Here is a 22,265-nt window from a genome sequence, read left to right as displayed (position 1 = left end):
GACCTGTACATTTGGTAAGGTTTGATTTAATATTCTTCAATAAGTCTAGATCAAATGTCTGTTTATTATCAAATCTGGAATAATAATTAATAAATTGCTTCATGATTGCTTTGATTGTAGAGACATATTTGGTTCTATCCCAAATAGAAATAATAGTTCATTTGTTTTTTTCCTTATGCATTTACTAGGCCAACAAATTATTTCAGGTTGCTTTTCTCAAAATATTTCAGTTTAATAAATTCAGTTTCTTGTAAGTCTTGTTTACTTGCATTAACAAGCAATCAATTTTATTGATTGCTTTTATCCTTTGTACTAAATCTAAAATTGGTTTTCTAATTGTTTCTGTTTGTTCAGCAATATACCCTATTCTGTTTCTTATTTGTTTATTTATTTGTTCATATTCTATCCAGTATGGTATTCTAACACTGAAGGTTTAAACTCATAAAAACTCTTCAGTTCCTGATGATACTTCAATCTAATATCCTCTTGTGATAATAAAAGTTCATTAATCTCCTTTTTTTCAATTTGCAAGTTTCTGTATTTAGTCTTAAAGTTATTGGATTATAACCTGGATGGTAGGAGCTTCCAATTTTACATCTATGTTAGTTAACAATGAATTAAAAACTCATATCCTACTCATATCTATTACTGGGTACATTTTATGAATTGAAGAATAATAAATAAACTCTCTCTTCCTAGGATGTTTTTATTTCCATAATATAAATAAGGGAGAGAATTGTGACATATTTAGTGCAGTTCACAAACATTTTGCCAGGATCCATACAGAAAAGACTCTGTATAAAATGAAGTAGTCTAACTAGTAGCAGAAGATATTTATATCCTCCCCCATTATTATTTTTATAAATAACTCAAGGTGGCGGACATAATTAACTTTTATTTCTCCTATTTTCCCCACAAAAACCCTGTCACGTAAGCTGGGGTGAGAGAGAGTGACTTGCCCAGTCATCTTGATGGCTTTCAGGCCTAAGGAATTTCACAGTATCCTGGTTTATAGACCAGTAGCTTAACCACTAAATAGTAAAGCTTATATTTTTCCTTTTCTTGAATATGCCTGGGAGTACATTTGATAAAAAAATAATTATATTTCCAGGTTTTAAAGAAATTCCAGTATTGCCTGTTTTGTCTTGAAATATGTAAATTTTACAAGTATATCATGGCAAGATACTTCTTTATGTTGTCCAAGACAACATACATTTCCTATTCTGTGAAATTTCCTAATATTCAGAGTTTTATCCATATTCAGGTTGCAGACAATTATTGCACTGTTTTCAAGGTGCGTATAGATCTCTCTTTGAGTCTGTACTGTAATTTTTTCAGACATGTCAGATTGATTAGTTTGCAAATCCCCAGATTGTTCGTTCCTCCCTTTTTAAATACAGAGAAAATATTTGACTTCCTCCACTTCTCAAAAATTTCTTGAAAGGAAAAAAATAAAGTTTTAGCGAGATTTTTAAGTTTCTACTGTATCACAGTATGTAGTTAATCTGGCCCTGGAGATTGAAACTCATTAAATTCTCCTTAACAGTGATAGCTGCTAGCTATTTTATATAAAATGCTGCCAGGGATTGTCATACAAGTTATTATTTACATTTGTATCAGAGCATCAGTAGAAAGTAAATTATATTTAAAATGATCCAAGGGAGATGATGCTGAGGGATGATCACTTGCCCAAAGAAGATTACACGCAAGATAGCATTTCTGATTCACAGAAGTTCAGGGAAAAAATTGCTACAGATTGCAATAGCATGCACTCAGTAACAGCATCCCTAAATACTGTTTTTTTAAATCTTGAATTCTATTTATTTATTTTATTTATTTTTATTTATTTGATTTGCCAATTGTTTACAAGATAATAAGTATAAGCGTATACATAGTTGTGAATACATGAAATGGGTACATATAAGAAAAATAAAAGAATAAGAGAAACAATAGGACAGGGACGGTAGGCACGTTGGTGCGCTTATGCACGCCCCCTTAGAACAATATCCACACTTAGACCAATATCCACACTTTCTTGTCAAATCGAGCTCTTTTAGAATATCTGTAACAGCAACAGTCTGCCATATTGCCTCTGTCAGATCCGTGTATCTGTCATTTCTTCAGTGGAAGAAGAAAAGTGGGGGGAGACTGATAAAGAAATCATTCCTTGATGTAACTTGAATACATTCAATCTTATATCGAATTTGTATAACCCACACATGATACAATGGAGAGATGAATCCCAGATGGCCGGAACCTAACACCTCTGAGTGACACAGCCAGGAGATGAGAAGACCATAAAAATTCCAGTGAGATGTATGCTTGGGAAACTGTGAAAAAGATTGTTCCTTCAGAAGGGGTAGGGGTGGAATAAATATACTGGCTTTTGTTTCACAAAATACACATTGAGAGAAGGGGAGGGGTTCTAAACTCCTTTATCTATCCCGGTATGCCTGAGACATTAGACGCTGCTTTTAACCCCTACATGAATTGTCTCATCTCATTCCTTTTTTATACGTTTTGATATGTTTCCACAAGGTCATTCTAGTTGATTGAATGGGAACAGTTCTGTAGCCTGACAGCCTCTTAGAAGTAAAAATAATGCAAAAAAGGATTGTCGTAATGGCACTCAGCACTGAAAATCAGCACAAGAACTGACACACTTGCTTCCTATCATTCCATTAGCAAGTTCAGCTGGAAATATGAAAAGAAAAGTAGCCAAAAAAATGCACTAAAGAAAAAAAGAATGCTACATGGAAAGTTATCAAGATTTCTCATAGTGAATGTATAGCAAATTATAGTTACATTAAGCAGCTTTATATTTTTGGAGTGGAAAATTGCATGCAGTGATTGCAACTTTCATGTACAATGGTACAAATACACCTTTAAAAAATTCCTAGGCTAGACATAATTCTTCTATTCATAGTCTTATTTTTATTCATATTCTCAATTCATACTCTAATTTATATTTTCATTTGCATTTGGTTTTAATTACTGGATCTTGGCAGTGTAGCAAAAAATAAGAGAGGAAGAGAAATTCTATAAAGCATTGAAGTCTGCCTGTCCCTAGAATAAATGACAAATGACACATAGACTGCATAAAAATATTGTGCACTTGGCACTATGGACAGGTTTCCAGTTACTCTCAATTCCACAATGAACTATAAGCTGTCACAGATGCTTTCTCAAATCTATTGTTTTAAGATTAGTAACAAAAGGATGGATAAAAAAAAACTTTTCGAAGCTTTATCAAGCATTTTAAATGTGTGAAAAGTCAATCACATATTCAGTAACCGAGTTATTTCTGAAACTTAAAAAAAAATCATAAAGCAGAGAAATTTCAGGCTATGCTTGTCACACCTAGGATCTTAATTCAAAGTGCTTAGAATAAATCCCGAACCTTGAATATCTTTTTCACTTTTAAATCAAAATCGATATACAGTAATGCCCACAATTTTACTGTCTAATAATGCACTGATAATTTGTATCTAACCAATGGCATCTGTTAAAAGCGTATCTCTGGACAACTGAATAACTGGATAGAAGCATTCCTGTCAAACAGACAACAAATGGTCAAAATTGGGAGCGTCCTATCAAATTCAGTACCTGTCAATAGTGGTGTCCCCCAAGGCAGTGTTCTAGGACCAACTCTCTTCATACTCTACATAAATGACCTCTGTGATCATATTAAGAGCAATTGCGTTCTCTTCGCTGATGATGTAAAGCTGTTCAATACCACAGACAATACTGCTACCCTACAAAAAGATCTTGACTATGTATCAGAATTGTCAAACAAATGGCAACTTCAAATCTCAACAAATAAATGCTCTGTCTTACATATTGGCAAAAAAATCTGAAAATAAAATACAAGCTGAATAGTCAAGATCTTGTTGATGACCCAAGCTCTGTAAAGGACCTTGGAATACTCACCTCTAATGATCTAAGTGCTAGAGCCCACTGCAACTACATAGCCAAAAAGGCATTAAGAGTTGTTAACCTAATCCTACGTAGCTTTTCTCTGGTAATATCACACTACTAACCAGAGCATACAAAACATTTGCTAGACCAATACTCGAATACAGTTCATCAGTCTGGAACCCACATTACGTATCTGATATTAGCACAATTGAGAAAGTCCAGAAATATTTCACAAGAAGAGTTCTCCACTCCTCTACTGTTGTAGAATACCTTATGCCACCAGACTTGAAATTCTAGAACTAGAAAACCTTGAATTACGCCGTCTTCGGTCTGATTTAAGCATGGTATATAAAATCATACATTGCAATGTCCTACCTGTCAATGAATACTTCAGCTTCAACCATAACAACACAAGAGCACACAATAGATACAAACTCAAAGTTAACCGCACCAAACTTGATTGCAGGAAATACGACTTCAGCAATAGAGTGGTCAATGTCTGGAATACTCTACCCAACTCTGTAGTTTCTTCCCCAAACCCCAAAAACTTTAACCTTAGACTGTCTACTATTGACCTCACCCCTTTCCTAAGAGGTCTGTAGGGGGCGTGCATAAGCGCACCAACGTGCCTACCGTCCCTGTCCTATTGTTTCTCTTATTCTTCTTTTATTTTTCTTATATGTACCATTTCATGTATTCACAACTATGTATACACTTATACTTATTATCTTGTAAACAATTGGCAAATCAAATAAATAAATAAAATAAAATAAATAAAGAATGTGGGAATAGAATAGAATAACAGAGTTGGAAGGAACCCTGGAGGTCATATAGTCCAATCCCGCCAACCAGAGTAATAGTATCTTACTCTGAATTAAACGAAACACAGAAGCAATAACTAAAAAAAAGTTTTCAAAAGAATATCCCTATTAATAAAATAATAATAATAACGTTGCAGCAAACAGCTTACGGCACACTCGTTTCATAAACGTGTGCAGTCTCGTACATATTTTTCTCTATACAGGACCTGGAGGAGAAAGGAGACAAGCGAGGAACACACGAGAAGTTACTTTTGCAACCACTGAGGAAATGGCTTCCTATCTTTCATTGCTCTTACTGGTTCTACTGTAGGAGTGTGGCAATTCAGCTCTATTTCTTGAGCAAAAGAGAACTTAACGCGATATCTTAGAGACAACACTGATACGGAGGCCGTCTGAAGGCAATCACGTGTCCCCCGGCCAGGCGCGGGAACTCGCATGCTCGCCTCTTTTCCCTTCGCAAGAACATCCATAGGAGCCGCGCGCGCCGAGACCTATAGTGTGGCGCTTTGTAGGAATCCCACGCGTCAAACCTACCCCTTCCGGGAGTTTCTTTCTTTCTTTCTTTCTTTCTTTCTTTCTTTCTTTCTTTCTTTCTTTCTTTCTTTCTTTCTTTCTTTTTTCTCTCTCTTTTTCTCTCTCTCTTTTCTCTCTTTCTCTTCCTTCCTCCTTCCTTCCTTCCTTCCTTCCTTCCTTCCTTCCTTCATGACACTTTCTCAGAAAGAAAATCTTGTGGGTGAAATAGAAATTTAATACTTTCTTCCACCCAGGAAATGGCAGACTTTTTATTGTTATCTTTCGCAGAGGTGAGAAAGGGCATTCAGGGATGAGCTGGCGTTTCCCCCTCCCATTTCTCCTGCCTCAGAAGCTTTTTTTTTCTCTCTCTCTTTCCGCCATTCTGTTATTATTTCTTGTTGGTTTTCATTTTTTTAATTAGTTGATCAAAATATAAAATACAATAATGCATAGAAAAAAGAAAACAATGGGAAAGTAGGAGAGGGGAAGGGGAAGAGGAAAAAGTGTAGGGTAAAAGGGAAAATATTATGTATTATCATTTATTAAACAAATTATTATAGCGGCCCAACTCAAACATAGGTAACTGGAGGAGGAAGGTTAAAACTTTTTTAAAAATCCACTATTTGTTTATTTAGAAATTTTATATAGCCGTCCACTAGCTCAGAGCAACTCTTAAGTGGCTTACAAATAATAACAACACAGTATAGAAAAATACATATAAAAAAGCAATAATCCCCATACACTATATAATAAAAACTCATTAAAGTCTACCTGTTATTTGTATTAAAAAATGACAAAGAATTGTATAACATTAACTAATATAAAATATTATTTGTTTCACAATCAGATGGCCCAGAGTTGGACTGCAATTCCCTCTCCCTTCAGCCAACTTATCCTCAAATATCAAGCCAGGAAAGGTGGTCCAGCAATCCTACACATTTGCAGGACATCGCAATAAGATTCTATTTTAAAAATTCCATCCCTGAGGTGAATTTTTATTCACTTCAATGCTTGTATACTTTGATGAAATTTATACATGTATATTTTTATTTCCAGCATTTGTTTTAAAGTCAACATACTGTGTTTTTTTTTAAAGCGCTGAAAATCAAATGTGATTGTTTTTTTTTCTGAAATAGCACCATACCTTCAGCAGTTCAGGTCAGTGCACATAATACTCTCCCATTTTTTCTGCATCACAACCTTGTGAGGTAGGTTGGGTTGAGGCAGAGTGACTAGCCCAAAGGTATCCCGTGAACTTCGGTGGCATAATCAGCCCGGGCTCCTTGATCTTTATCTCACGTATGCTAAATATCATTCATTTATATTTTATTTGTCCCATGCTATCGGGTATTTGCGCAAAGTGCCTTCTTGGCATTGTGTCCATTCCACATGCTGTCACTTAGGAAGCCATTATTCTGCCTGCCCAGCATGTTCAGACAGAGTGAGTCCACTCCGTATCCCTTCAGTTATGTTGTTGTCATCTTGTGAGACCAAGGAAGTGTGTCTTTTGTCTTGCTGCCTCTGCTTTCCAAAACAGTATCCCACTTTCCTGGGATCTCAAAAGGCACTTAAGACTGAACAGTGTCCCAAGCCTGGGACTACTGTCTTTGGTAATATATATATTAGCAAACAAATATATTTGTGAGGTCCCTGTCATAATTGTACTGCTTATTTGTCCTGATTGTTTTATTCTGGTTGCCTGTTTGTGTTTTTTAAAACTCTTTTAATAGTTTCTTTTATTTTGTAAGTTGTCTAATGGACTGGGTGACCATAACATTGGATTGGATTGGATTCAGTTGAACTGAACTGTATCGGGAAGGACTGAGACAAAGGACAAAGTGTATTAGGAGATAAGAAGAGACTCTTGCTTTTGTTGCACTCAAAATGCATCAGCTGCTTATATAAATAAATCATTGCACTTTCCTTCATTAGACCATCCTGCAAGATTCATCTCTTATCTTGGCAGAGGTATGTTGAATGTGGTCCCTGCTTGGGTTTTAAATGTGCTGGAATTGTGATAGGATAGGGTACAAAGTTATATCTGATTTGTCTGAAAGAGTGGTAGTCAGAGTGCCATTTGGCATTTTCTATTCACTTCAGCAACAGTGTTTTTAATGTATGCCACATTTTAAAAGTAGAAGGGGGTGTGCGCATGGGACTCTTAATGGAGCATAAAATCTTCATTTCTAGTTCCATTCAGACTTCACTCCATGGTTTTTCTTCCATTCACAATATACGGTAATATACTCTAAGAATCAGAAAGGGAAAAACCTGCTGTAGTGTGGGCACTCCCAGTGAATTAATCAGTTACACCAACAATTAGTCAGTGGGACAGCTTGCTTCCAGGAGTTGTGGATGCTCCATTGCTGGAAGTTTTCAAAACGAGATTGGGCAGCCATTTGCTCAGAATGGTATATGGTCTCCTGCCTGAGCTTGGGGTTGGACTAGAAAACCTCTAAGGTCCCTTCCCAGCTCTGTTATTCTAAATTCTAAGCCAGTATTGGCGAACCATCCTACTTTTGGGGGATTGGTTGAAAACAGGATCTGTGTGTTAACAAACCCTTTATTAACCTTCATTAAAATGTAGGGATTTTCTGTTTGGGGGAATAAATTGGGGATAGGATTGCTTGACTGGGTTCCTAAGGAGTCATGACATCAGTCCTAGCCCTCATACTTTTTGCATAATGCTGTATAAAGTGCTTTGCAGCAGATCTTTTAACAATGGCTGAACAAAGACATTTAATTTAGGCAGCAGACAGCCCCTGATACTTTAGAAGGGCAGAAGCTTTGAGCTGAATTTTGATCCTGAAGACTTTCTATTAAAGAATTTTATACTTGCTATTTAATAACCTCAATTCATTCCACAAAGAACAAAATAAAGACAAAAAAATCACAATTCATTCAAGAGTTTAAAGGATTAAAAAAGGAAAATAGTTCCTATATTGATGTACAATATTGTAACATTCATTAAAGCAGATATTACAAACTTGTTTTCTATACATGTTATAAAATAGAGGAAACAATCTTTTCCCATAATGTATCAGAGAAGGTTAATGTCATTCATTTTCACTGAAATTCCCCTGTGGACTTTTCCCAAACAATATCCAGGCATTCAGATACATACTATAGGGAGTTCTTAGTTCTCATATAATTTCTTTTCACTTAGCAAAAAAAAAAAAAAAGAAGAAGATAATTTTCAAAGTCAGTTAAAAGTTATGATATGTAGTACCTACATTTTATGAACGTGTGATGCTTTACAGCTTGATTCAAACATATAATAGCAATTCAATTTCCATGGCTTATTGGTACGTTTAGAATTGCAATTTTAGGATGTTTGATTACAATCACTTGCCATCTGTAGTTTATAACTTATTGGCTATTTTGTTTATCTTATGATACTATGACATTTTGTATTTATCTCCTATCAGAAATGTTAGTATTTATAATGTATAAATACCATGGGGATTTTACTAATGGAGCAGTTATGGGTGATGATTTTCCCCATCATAACTAATAGGTAAATAATCCATAAACAGACTATTCACAAGGGAAGCCTTGGTTATACAGATGTAATGACGTATTAACAATTAATTGTTCAATATTCTGCTGAAGAACTGAAAAAGCAGATAGAGGGAGTAATATTTCCTTTTTTTCTTCACAATTATAAATTTTATATGTCATCTTTAAAACTTTGTAACTAACATTGCTCAACACTATACTTTTTGCATATAATTTCATGAATACTATTTATAGCATAACCTGAACAGCATGCATTCCCTTTATTCTTTAGTGGTTTAATAATATTACACAAAAACATATTTCTTATACTAATTAGGCACAAAAGAAAACTGACTGTACCATTTCAATGTACTACACTTTCTCCATACAAAAAGTTTTATACAGTGTTCCATTTTAAGTAATCTAAATACAAATTAATATATTATTCACATGTGAAAAATATAATATGAGGGCTGTTTTGTATGGATGCCCTGTATATGGTAGAGTTAAAAAGAAACTGAAAGTATAGTTCAAAAGAGGAGATATTAATTAACGTGAGACCTAATGTTACCTTTCCTGATTTTGCTTCAGATTTGGGATTAGTCAGTCTGCACCTAGAAGTTCATTTCCATGTCTTAAGTGTAAAAACCTAAGTATTGAAATATTTAAGAACAAAAAATCAGAATGTTCATTCTGTTATATAAATCTTGTTCACAAATAATATGACTTGCAGAATTTAGTTTTGTGGCAACTGATATTAGAAAGAACTAATAATTATTTCAATCTCTCCTCCCAAATATTAGAAAATATATTCCTGAAAGTGAAAGAAAACTCGGTTCAAACAAGGAAATTGTATTTTTACTTCTATTTAATCATGTCTCATTCCTAGAGACTGCTTGGACAAATCCTTGCAATTTTCTTAGCAAAGTGTTTCAGAAGTGGTTTGCTATGCCTCCTTCCTCCGGTTCAGAGAAAGTGACTGGCCTAAGATCACCCAGCTGGCTTTGTACAAGCCTTTGTGCTAAGGTAAGACTAGAACTCATGGTCTCCCAGGCTCTAGCCTAGTGCCTTAAACACTACACCAAACTAGCAAGAAATGGTCTACATAGTAAGAAAAATTATAGATTCACATACTTCCTAGACCAAAATCAAATGAAAATATTATGGCTTATTCTAATAAAGAAGTCAAACATTATGGTTTGTACATTAAAATGTATGAATCCTAAAATATACCCAAACACATTCAGACACAAGCTATGTAAGAAACACATTTGCCCCAAATCAATAATAACAATGTTACAAAAACTGTTTTGGGGGTTTTTGCTTGCACGTAATTAATTTTGTATTTGCAACCAAGAAAGCCTGAAATGAATATATTTTATAGGATTTAAATTCTCAATGTTTAAAATCTGCACAAGAAGTTTGAATCATACTACTTTGTAGTGTGTAAGTACATAGTTTACAACTAATTGTAAAGTACATAGCTTACAATATTATGCAATGCATAATGCTATAATGTAGCAGTGGCTTTATATACAAAATTGAGCATGTAAACTCAGGCACTGTGGTATAACATTCTATGTAAATTAGGCACTGTAACTTATTTAATGAATCATAATCTGCTGTGTGTGCATCCAACCTACACTGCATAAATGCTTTTTTCCACTAACTTCTCTATTTCCATGGAAATTTTCTTTTTGTTGTCATAATTTCAACAAAATCCTACAAAGTACATTGTGCTTAACAGTTTCAATTAAATTTGGCATTGGTCTGTATTGTCATTTTCTGCTATTATACAGAAAATATCCAGCTTGAACTTTCTTAAGATTATAAATTGTTTCTGTGGAATGCTGTAAAAATTTGGTTTAAAGGAATTATATACTAACATTAAAAATATTGAAGAAGAAAAAGTCTCTATTGACATTTATGATTGTTAATGCATCATCACAGTCTCCTTTCTTTCTCCTCCAAAATTCAGAGCTTAGAGCTACTATCAGACACTGGCTGTGAAGTTCTTGAAGATATAAAAATTTCATTAGAGGCTATTTCCCTCTGAATTGATTCCCCTCAGGGATCACCATAATGAGCATAGCTGTGGGATACAAGATGTATTTCTAAAACTAAGGTGCTGCAGGAAGTTATAAAGATGTAAAATCAATTTATTTTAGTTAAATTAATTGCTTATAAAACAATGAGAAAAATCACAAAGCCAGTCCATCTCAAAAAGACTTGCATGGCTCACTCAGCATGATTCTTCGAGCAAGAAGTGTTCCAATATCTCAGAGGTTGCCACAAAGAAGAGGAGTCAACCTATTCTCCAAAGCATCTGAGAGCAGGACAACCAAGGAGAAATTTCCTGACAGAATAATTAATCACTTGCCTCCAGAAGTTGTGAATGCTCCAACACTGGAAGTTTTTAAGAAGAGATTGGACAACTATTTGTCTGAATGGTATAGGGTTTCCTGCCTGAGCAGGGGTTGGACTCCTTCCAAATATTCTAGTCTAGTCTAGTCTAGTCTAGTCTTGTCCTGAATATGGTTTCTTGTACTTGTTTAACATTCTTCATTTTTGTCCTTCAGCAAGATTGTGACTTTGTCAGCCCTTGAGATTTCAGAACATTTTATTATGTATAATGCCACTGAACTCACATCTCAGTAATAGATCAAAGCACAAATCTAAATTTATGAACATGTAATATGTAGCCATATCTATATATGCCTGTGAATGTGTTCATCTTTCAAACTTGCTACCCTTAATAACTAACAATTTAATGACAGATGCACCTGCTCCCTTTTAATATTCCAAAAATATAGTATCATCTGTTAAAGTTTAGCTTTCCATATTTTTGTCAACAGCAAATTTTACTGTAGAAATGGTCCTAGTTGCTCTTTTAAAACAGTAATTTTATCTAAAGAAGGTAGATGCAGTCATTGCTAAAGACTTCATGTCATCATAATAAATAAATTTACGGAATAAAACTTTTATTAAATAAAATCTCTGTTAAATCTGTAGGATTAGATTAGATCAGTGTTTCTTAAACTTTTAGGACCGAACCACTTCCCACTTTTAAAAATTACAGAGGCTCCCCAACGTTTTTGTTGTATTAGATATTTATAGAAATTTACTGTATTAAAAATTAAAACATGCATCTGTGACCCATCTTTTTATTTTGGTCCCAGCGCGGTTCAGAGCGAGCATGAGAGGAGACCGCGATGCCTTGCTAAAGAGCCAGAAAGCAGCAAGGGCGCCAGGTGGAAAGGACAGGGTCGCGATCACACGGAGATGCCCAAAGCGCTGGAGCGCACATAACTCAAAGGCGGCGCACGCAGTTGGCTTGGGGACTACAAGGCAGCATCTGGCTCTTGTCCCGGGCGCTGCCTCTAGGCTGCTTCCAGAGCTACGGGACGCTCCTCCGTTGCCTACCAGCCCTTCTTCCTTGGGCTCCCTGCCGTGGGGGTACACCCACTTTCTCCTGCAAATTACGCCGCAACTCTTCTCTCCCTTTCCTCTCGCTCCAAAAGATCACGATCGTATCCCGCCGATTCGGGCTTCCAGCCACGTTGTGATCCACTAGTGAGGTTGCCATCTCGGATGGAGGCATCGCAGTCTCCTCTCTTGTTCGCTCTGAACTTCGCTGGACCAAAATAAAAGATCGCCGTGCATAGTTTGGAGCTGCCACTTCCGCTTTGGAGCTCCAAATGGCGGCGGCACTCAAACACGGAAGCGGCAGCTCCAAACGTGGCAGCGGAATGGGCAGAAAGGAAAGCAACAGCGGCGGTGCCAAAGGTGTCTGCAGCAAAGGTGGGAGTAGGGAGCTCTCTGTGCTTGGCCATGATCGCCCGCTAGAGCGGCTGTTGGCGAGGATGCAAGGGGGAATTAAGTCACCCCCGAAAAGACGGCTCAGCCGTTTTTTCGGGCTCAAAAAAAAAATAAGGCCCGGCCTTATTATGTGAGAAACACGGTACTTCCTAGACCAAAATCAAATGAAAATATTATGGCTTATTCTAATAAAGAAGTCAAACATTATGGTTTGTACATTAAAATGTATGAATCCTAAAATATACCCAAACACATTCAGACACAAGCTATGTAAGAAACACATTTGCCCCAAATCAATAATAACAATGTTACAAAAACTGTTTTGGGGTTTTTTGCTTGCACATAATTAATTTTGTATTTGCAACCAAGAAAGCCTGAAATTAATATATTTTATAGGATTTAGATTCTCAATGTTTAAAATCTGCACAAGAGGTTTGAATCATACTACTTTGTAGTGTGTAAGTACATAGTTTACAACTAATTGTAAAGTACATAGCTTACAATATTATGCAATGCATAATGCTATAATGTAGCAGTGGCTTTATATACAAAATTGAGCATGTAAACTCAGGCACTGTGATAGAACATTCTGTGTAAATTAGGCATTGTAACTTATTTAATGAATCATAATCTGCTGTGTGTGCATCCAACCTACACTGCATAAATGCTTTTTTTCCACTAACTTCTCTATTTCCATGGAAATTTTCTTTTTTGTTGTCATAATTTCAACAAAATCCTACAAAGTACATTGTGCTTAACAGTTTCAATTAAATTTGGCATTGGTCTGTATTGTCATTTTCTGCTATTATACAGAAAATATCCAGCTTGAACTTTCTTAAGATTGTAAATTGTTTCTGTGGAATGCTGTAAAAATTTGGTTTAAAGGAATTATATACTAACATTAAAAATATTGAAGAAGAAAAAAGTCTCTATTGACATTTATGATTGTTAATGCATCATCACAGACTCCTTTCTTTCTCCTCCAAAATTCAGAGCTTAGGGCTACTGTCAGACACTGGCTGTGAAGTTCTTGAAGATATAAAAATTTCATTAGAGGCTATTTCCCTCTGAATTGATTCCCCTCAGGGATCACCATAATGAGCATAGCTGTGGGATACAAGATGTATTTCTAAAACTAAGGTGCTGCAGGAAGTTATAAAGATGTAAAATCAATTTATTTTAGTTAAATTAATTGCATATAAAACAATGAGAAAAATCACAAAGCCAGTCCATCTCAAAAGACTTGCATGGCTCACTCAGCATGATTCTTCGAGCAAGAACTGTTCCAATATCTCAGAGGTTGCCACAAAGAAGAGGGAGTCAACCTATTCTCCAAAGCATCTGAGAGCAGGACAACCAAGGAGAAATTTCCTGACAGAATAATTAATCACTTGCCTCCAGAAGTTGTGAATGCTCCAACACTGGAAGTTTTTAAGAAGAGATTGGACAACTATTTGTCTGAATGGTATAGGGTTTCCTGCCTGAGCAGGGGTTGGACTCCCCTCCAAATATTCTAGTCTAGTCTAGTCTAGTCTAGACTTGTCCTGAATATGGTTTCTTGTACTTGTTTAACATTCTTCATTTTTGTCCTTCAGCAAGATTGTGACTTTGTCAGCCCTTGAGATTTCAGAACATTTTATTATGTATAATGCCACTGAACTTCACATCTCAGTAATAGATCAAAGCACAAATCTAAATTTATGAACATGTAATATGTAGCCATATCTATATATGCCTGTGAATGTGTTCATCTTTCAAACTTGCTACCCTTAATAACTAACAATTTAATGACAGATGCACCCTGCTCCCTTTTAATATTCCAAAAATGGAGTATCATCTGTTAAAGTTTAGCTTTCCATATTTTTTGTCAACAGCAAATTTTACTGTAGAAATGGTCCTAGTTGCTCTTTTTTAAAACAGTAATTTTATCTACAGAAGGTAGATGCAGTCATTGCTAAAGACTTCATGTCATCATAATAAATTTACGGAATAAAACTTTTATTAAATAAAACCTCTGTTAAATCTGTAGGATTAGATTAGATCAGTGTTTCTAAAATTTTTGGGCCGAACCACTTCCCACTTTTAAAAATTTTGGCAACCCCTGAGAGGGTCTTTGAGACCACACTTTAAGAAACAGTTAAACTACTGTTAGACTACTTTATTCTAGTTAACTGGGATTGGCAACTTGTAAACATTTCTGATTTTCCTAGACTATTTTGTATTCTTCCAACTCAAAGCCATTTTTTAAAATTTTGTTTGCATTACAGATATAGTGACCCCATGTCCTTTATTATAAAAGACAGTCCTTTCTGGTAAGAAAACTCTCTTTTAGATTTATTAATTTTTCAAAACCTGGTTTAACTTTTCTGATCCTGCAATGCTTATTATACAAATGGTACTACTTCATGCCCAATCTTTCACATTCATGGAAAAATATGGAAATGGATTTTTTTTTTTAAAAAAAAAAAAAAAACCTTTACACCTGCTGTTTGATTTTGGATATATTTATTAGAATATGTATTTGTGTAAAGTATTTCCCGGTTTTGCTCTTGAATTTTCCACTGCAAACCAAACTATAATTATAAACAATTGAAATTTATCCTTATGATGCTTTTTCAGATTTGTCCCCTTTTCAGATTTCTCTGTGATTTCCGAGAAAATATCATCACTATAACTAAACTATAGACCCCACATATGTTCTACCATCACACTCACACACCTGTGTGTGGACACACACACACACACACACACACCTGTGGCAAAGGACTAGTAACCAACAAGTGTTTACATTCTTAGATAAGGTTCTTCCAAGATGAAAGGACTCCCAGGCGCCACTGAATGTCTTGGCCTTGTTCGAACAATCTAACTGCTTTCCTCACAAAATGGTTGCTTAGCAACTACATAAACATGGAGGGTTCTAGTCCCTGTCACAGCCAGCTTCAGGTGACTGCTGTAAAAGCAGAAGGGACTGGCTGCTTTTAGGAGGCTCCCCTCCAACTGTGAGGGGATGCCAAGTCCTATTGTAGGGACATGGGTAAGCTCAACCATTGTGATGAGTGTGGTTTGTGGCTATACGTAGGGCCCCATCAGCAATTGCTTTCTACTTTCAAAGAGCAAAGAAGCACCTGCAAATATCCCCCTTTGATCTGGAAACTCTTTGCCTTAAAAACCTGAGGCACAGAAAGGCTGTGACCGGATCTGACCAGCCTCAAGTTTCCAGTCCTTAAGAGAATTGCAGGGTCCAAAATTCAACAGCCAATGGATGAGGCTTTCTTTTTGTGCTCATAGAGAAGGTAGATCAGTAACTGTATTAAGCTTCAGAGGGACTTGATTCACTGATTTGGTATATTTTTTAAAAAACCCTTAAAATTACAAACTTTGCCCTGCCTGCCATGGCGATCGATGCTCCCCCCTCAAGAAACCTTAGTGGGGAAAAAGTTGCTAAAGAGAATATTTCATACTTGTTATTGTTTCTTCATTTGAGAATTGAATCTTGGCCTGCTGTATCACAAATAAAGCTTTGCACATTAGTGTCACTGAACCAGGGCACGAAAGTGCCTAAGGGATGACACGACTCAGCTGTTGAGGTTAATTTGGTCTTGCAACAAATCAACCCAGTTCCAAATGGCAGGGATGAGGGCAGCTAGGTGACCCACTTTCACTTCTCTCTCCCCTGATAATTAAATGGTAGCCTTGTTTATATTGTGGGACGGTAAGGGATGATTTTAGGCTGGTGTTTCACTGCAGAAGAGGACAGAAATGACGAGGGTCGATTTGATCCAAATCCTTACAATTATCTCTGTACTGGGTCAGTCTTGAGCTAGCATCCTATGCATTCACACCTCTTTTTTCCTATTTCTGTTGCTACCTCTCTCCCCACAGTCTCACCGCTGGGCCCCTCTCCGCTTTCCTCAAAAGAAAATGATTAGGGAATAAGCCCTGTTGTTGCCTGGCAACCACAGCATGTTCATCTCAGGCAGAAAACAGGAGCCGACTTAGGCCAATGATAAAAATGACAATTGCCTTCCTGCCTCCCCCATAACCGTACATGGTCTACTTGTCTTCACTAATATACAGTGTATTACTGTATTGCAAACTTCCACCAAACCTCACCCCTCCATTCTTTATAACAATTCTCCAGGCTGTTAACAGTTGAGCAGACAGCTAGGAATTCTCATCTGACCATTTAGAAGGCTACTAGATGTTTCTTTTTCTTGATTCTGATTTCTTAGCCTTTATTTTCCATTAGAGCTGCCATTCTTTTCCCTCTTAAGATTTTGAGCAACTGAATACCACACCAACTAAGTGCCGTGCAGGAAGATTTCTACTGTAGTGTGTTCCAAGGAAGAAGTGAAAGATGAGTTACAGAACAGGCAAATATGGATTTTACATATTTATTTTACCATTCTAGCAACTGAGCCCTTAACTTTTAATTTTTGGGGTACTACTTAAGGAGGGTATGTTTCATTTTAATTAATTTTATTTTAAAAAATTATAATTACAAAATAAGAACTAATGCAAACCAAAAAAGAAAAAAAAGAAAAAAACAGAAACTACTGAAAAAATAGACATAAAAATAGAAAATATTGAAAAAAGATTGTAGAAAAGAAATACATAAAGAAATTATTTACCCATTCTTTGTAATTACAAATAATTTTAGTAACTTATCACCTTTTAATATACAACAAATGATTTCTTCTTCCCTTATCCCAACTCTTAGCTATAAACAGATCCTTAAAGCTTCATCATTCAGTCCTGATCAGCAAAAGACCATTGTTACCAGACATAACCGCATATATCTATTGAAATATACCTATTTTAAGCTTGATCAGATAAACTAACTTTATATTCCTTACTTTTAACAATCTTGGTCACAAGTCCCTTCAAATAATGTCCTAGAACTTTATTTCTTTTAATTTTTTTCTTTATTTCTTCTCACAAAATTCTTCACTGTTTCAGCAAGACTATTTTGGAAATATAATGTAGGAAAATTATCCAGGTCACTCTCTTCATTTGTTATTTGTACAGTATGTCCATTTTAATTATTAAGACATCAACTTGTTTCTTTTGCATGCTCAATCTTTTTCAGTCTTTTTCCATGTCATTCTTGTAGCCTGTTATTTTTACATCTACTTTGAGATCAGCCTCAGTCTTATATAAAACTTTCATAACATCTTTTAAATACAGTCTTCAAACACAGTCTTTAGAATACACTCTATAGACTGTACACACTCTATAAAGACAAATGCCCTTAAAATTAACTTCCAGGTCCATTGTTGAAAAATATACTTTAGTGCGTCCATTGTTCATTCTGTATTAGTAAAGAATCCTTGACTTAAGATCATTGGAGCCTGGAATTTCCATTGTCAGTCATGATGGTCGAAAGTCAAAGCACCCGTGTGAGCTGATTTACAACTTTTTGTGGTGATCATTAAGTGAATAAAATGGTCATTAAGTGAATTCAGTATTTGTTAAAGCAACACAGCAGTAGTTAAGTGAACACAGTGATCATTAAGCGAAGCCATTAATTCCTATGGTCTTTATTGTCAGAAACTTACTAAAAGACTAGAAACTTGCCAAAAACGTAATAAATTGGGTCACATTACTGTGCAACATGCAATCGGCTATAACAGTGAGCCAGTTGCCAAGTGTCCACAATGCATCCATGTGACTGGGGTGTGGGGGCGTTGCTGCACTTAGAACTCAGGACCTGGATTCTAAGTGGCATTTGGGGGTCCATTGTAACTTCAATAGATGCTAAACAACCAGTTGTTAAAAAAGAAGTACCTATAAGTCAACTTTCTCCTTTAATTGTAATCTTTAGTTCCTCTGGTTCTCTCTAGTGTCCAATCTTCAAAGTCTCATCCTATCATATTTTTAAAAGAGAATTTTAAAAAATGGTTTCCCATGGGAAGGATTCTTATAACTAATTCCAAAATCTTATTTCAAATCCACCTGAACTCTTAATCTGTTTGTAACTCTCCAAAATCAAAGTTCTAATCACCCTTTTGCCTTTTGCCCCCCCACTTGTGATTGTAGGACTGTAACTTTGTCGCTTGTATCCGTACGATTTATATTGACTGCTTCCTAATATGATTTGATTGTTGATTGTACCCTATGACTATCATTAAGTGTTGTACGTTATGATTCTTGATTCTTAATGAATGTACCTTTTCTTTATGTGCACTGAGAGTATTTACACCAAGACAAATTCCTTGTGTGTCCAATCACACTTGGCCAATAAAGAATTCTATTCTATTCTATTCTATTCTATTCTATTCTATTCTATTCTATTCTATTCTATTCTATTCTATTCTATTCTATTCTATTCTATTCTTTGAAAATAATGTTTTGTAGTCCTTAACCTTGTATTATTTTGCTAAGGTTTGAGAGAAACTTACCTAATATTGTGAAACTTGTCAGTTCAAAGGTTTCTAAAACTGAACACTAATTGACAAGCAATTTTCAAGTGATTAAAAAGGTATGTGAACCTAGTGACCAATGCCAATCATAGTTTGAGCAAGAAAGATGTAATATTTCAGACTATGCAACAACTGGTTGCATAGAAACAACTGGACAACCAGTGACCCATTGGGTCATAATTTCAGAGCTATTTTCTTTTCTAAACAGAGAAATAGCATGATCGCCGGTGGGCAAAAAATTTAATGGGAATAATTTTTGACTTCTTGTTAGCTTCCTCATTGAGTTTCCTTGTGGGACGCTGCCAATGAGCATCAGAAATATTTCTTTTTCCTTCCTCTTCCTTCTTTTTCCTTCCCTCCATCACCTGTCCCCCTTCCCTTCCCTCCTCTCCCTCCCTCCTTCCTGCCCTGCCCTGCCAGACTGCAGCTTACTATTGCTGAAGCAGCAGTAGCTTGACAGGACTAAAGCAGCCACAACTTTCCCAAATTTCAATCCCTCAAGAGTCATAGGTCCTGCATTCTGTACCTTAGTCCATTTGAGCTGTCTTGGTTGAAAATGTGTTGCATAACGATGCACCATTTGTCCAGTTAAGGTTTACAGACACGAGAGTTCTGGTAGTATATAGATTATATTATATTTGTGTTCCAAATGTACATTTTTAACTATACGACAAGGTGACTAGTTGCTAGAAAGAAAATGAACCATAAAGTAAAATGCTAAGATTTGGAATTTGATAGCATTTTAAATCAGGGGTCTCCAACCTTGGCAACTTTAAGACTTGTAGACTTCAACTTCCAGAGTTCCTCAGCCAGCAAAACTATCTAGGCTCAAATATACAATAGTGCTCAAATAAGTATTAACTTTTCCTCCATTGTGTTGTTGGGAGTTGAGCAGCATGTAAGTTTACTAATTAGTTGCAATCAGTCAGATGTTTAGATTGGATTTAGCATTTATATCCACATATTAGATCCTTTCTAAGGAGCTGGTATAAACAGATGTTGTTGTTTGATGGTGTTGATGTATCATCACAGGATGTAGCTGTTTCAAATAAAGCTGCCTTTTGCAATTGGCTGATGGTGATTTTGTTAAGGCTGACGGTGTTCAAGTGGTACTCCAGATGTTTTGGAATTGCACCCAAGGCACCTGAAACAATTAGAACTATCTTTGTTTTCTTTTGCCACGTATTATTATTGTGGTTCATTGCATATTCAGCCAGATGCTTAGACTGGATTTGACATTTTTATCCATCTATCAAGTCCTTCCTAGGGATCTGGGATAGACAGATGCTGTGCTATTATTATTATTATTATTATTATTATTATTATTATTATTATTATTATTATTATTATTATTATTATTATTATTATTGTTGTTATTGTTATTGTTATTGTTGTTGTCATTGTTATTTCTGAATTCCAGAAAATATTTTTTAATATTTTAATATTTTACATTGGGCCCAGATTCTGCCGTGAAGCAGCATGCTTAAAAAAACCCGTACTGTGATAGTTTGGTCTTTTCTAGCAAACCTTCAATGAAAGCAACTCATTTTCAAATTCTGTTCATCTGTAGAGAATTTTCCTAATGTTTTTCTGAAAATGTCCTACTGTAAATATTATAAACAATATTTCTTCTGCCTGATTTAGAAATACAGCTTAAGGAAGCGTTCAGATTATTCTCTTTCAACCCTTCCTTCGGTAAACTAATAAATTAAGAAAAGCTGAAGGACGTGTTCTAATCACAATATACCCTGGGTGGCATTTTCTATGATATATACTGCCATATTAGATGAAATATGGAATTGTGTATTAGCTGTAGCCCCGAGAGCTGTCTACAAATGTCAAAAATGAGACTCAGAGAAAATGGTGCAGAGAAAACTAAATCTTTGTCTCCATCTTCCATTCCATTCCATTCTTTTCCAACAGCACAAATACTGAATCACCAGATTTTGCTTTGTGACTATTGTAAAATCTTGCCCACAAAAGAGGTGTAGAACTCAACATATCATGGCATTCACTTTTTAAAAACATTTTTTTTATCCAGTAAGGTCAATAAAAATAAGTTGGAAAATCAAAGGGCAAGAATCTAAATTTTGCTTTGGGATTTAATGTCATGTCTGATAATCCAAGATCCTTTTTGGGCCTATCATCCATAATTACAAGGATCTCAGCTCTCCTCTTTACCAGAAATAGCTTCTATTTTCTAATTCTGATCAACAGTAAATTGTTGTCCTGGCTTTTGTTCAGGGAATGGTATTGCTAAGAGCTTGAGTTATTAGAGTTGTTGTTGTTGTTGTTGTTATTATTATTATTATTAGAGTAGAGGCAAGTTAAACTTCTATGTGGATGGATATCACTTATCCACAATATAGATAATTACATCTGAAGAAACACCTCCTCAAGGAAAAAAACAGTCCAGTTGCCTTTTGAAAAAGCACCTCTGAGACACTTGATCAGATGCACAGAGTATTATTCTGAGACAGAGAAGTACAGACATGTTTAGAGTGGAGAGAAAGTAGGAGAATTAAATGGAAGAAGTGCAGTCCCTGAATATTGTGTTTAGACAATGGCTGTTCACAAAAGAATTGTTAGGCGTAATATCTTGCCTTGATCAATTAATATTTATAGTGTGATTTAAAAAATTAAAAGTTCTGGCTCAGTAGCCCCATTATGAAATTGATTTTTGTAAATTCTTTGCTCAATAATTTCCTGCTTGAGGTCTGTGATGGATTTTCCTAGGAACTGATTTTTGGATATATAATCTTGTGGCATTGCATTTTGTCTCTGTTCTTTTATGTAAGGATTAGCCAATTTGTCCAATCTAGTGTAATGCTAACAGAAGATTGGACATGCCACATTCAAAAGCTTGCAGTTGCATGATTCCACAGTGTTGTGGGACATGGTACTAAGTTTTTATAACAGAGGAAGGGTAGATATAGAGGTATTCGGGTCTGCTGCCAAACTTGGTTCCTGCATTGTAATACAGGGACATGGCCTGTTATTCTAAGTAGTAAATCTTTCAAATTTGGTATCCCCAATTAAAGTGCTGACCCTTGAGCAAAGAAATTACAAAGATGAACTCCACTATGAAATAGCTGCGTTAAAATGTATTAAGAGATTCAGTACCATGTCTCTTTGTAGCATATGCTGTAACCAACCTTTGTTAAAACCTTTCAACCAAGACATTATTGTGAACCAAGCAGCCACCAGTGGAGAATAGCTAATATTAATGAGAGAATCCTGAAACAGGGAGATTACATTCAGGTTGAATTTTAAT

This window comes from Notechis scutatus, chromosome 2 (assembly GCF_049901735.1).
Source record: "Notechis scutatus isolate UNSWTSFEM ecotype Mainland chromosome 2, rNotScu1.2, whole genome shotgun sequence".
Lineage (NCBI taxonomy): Eukaryota > Metazoa > Chordata > Lepidosauria > Squamata > Elapidae > Notechis > Notechis scutatus.
This window is presented reverse-complemented; position numbering follows the sequence as displayed.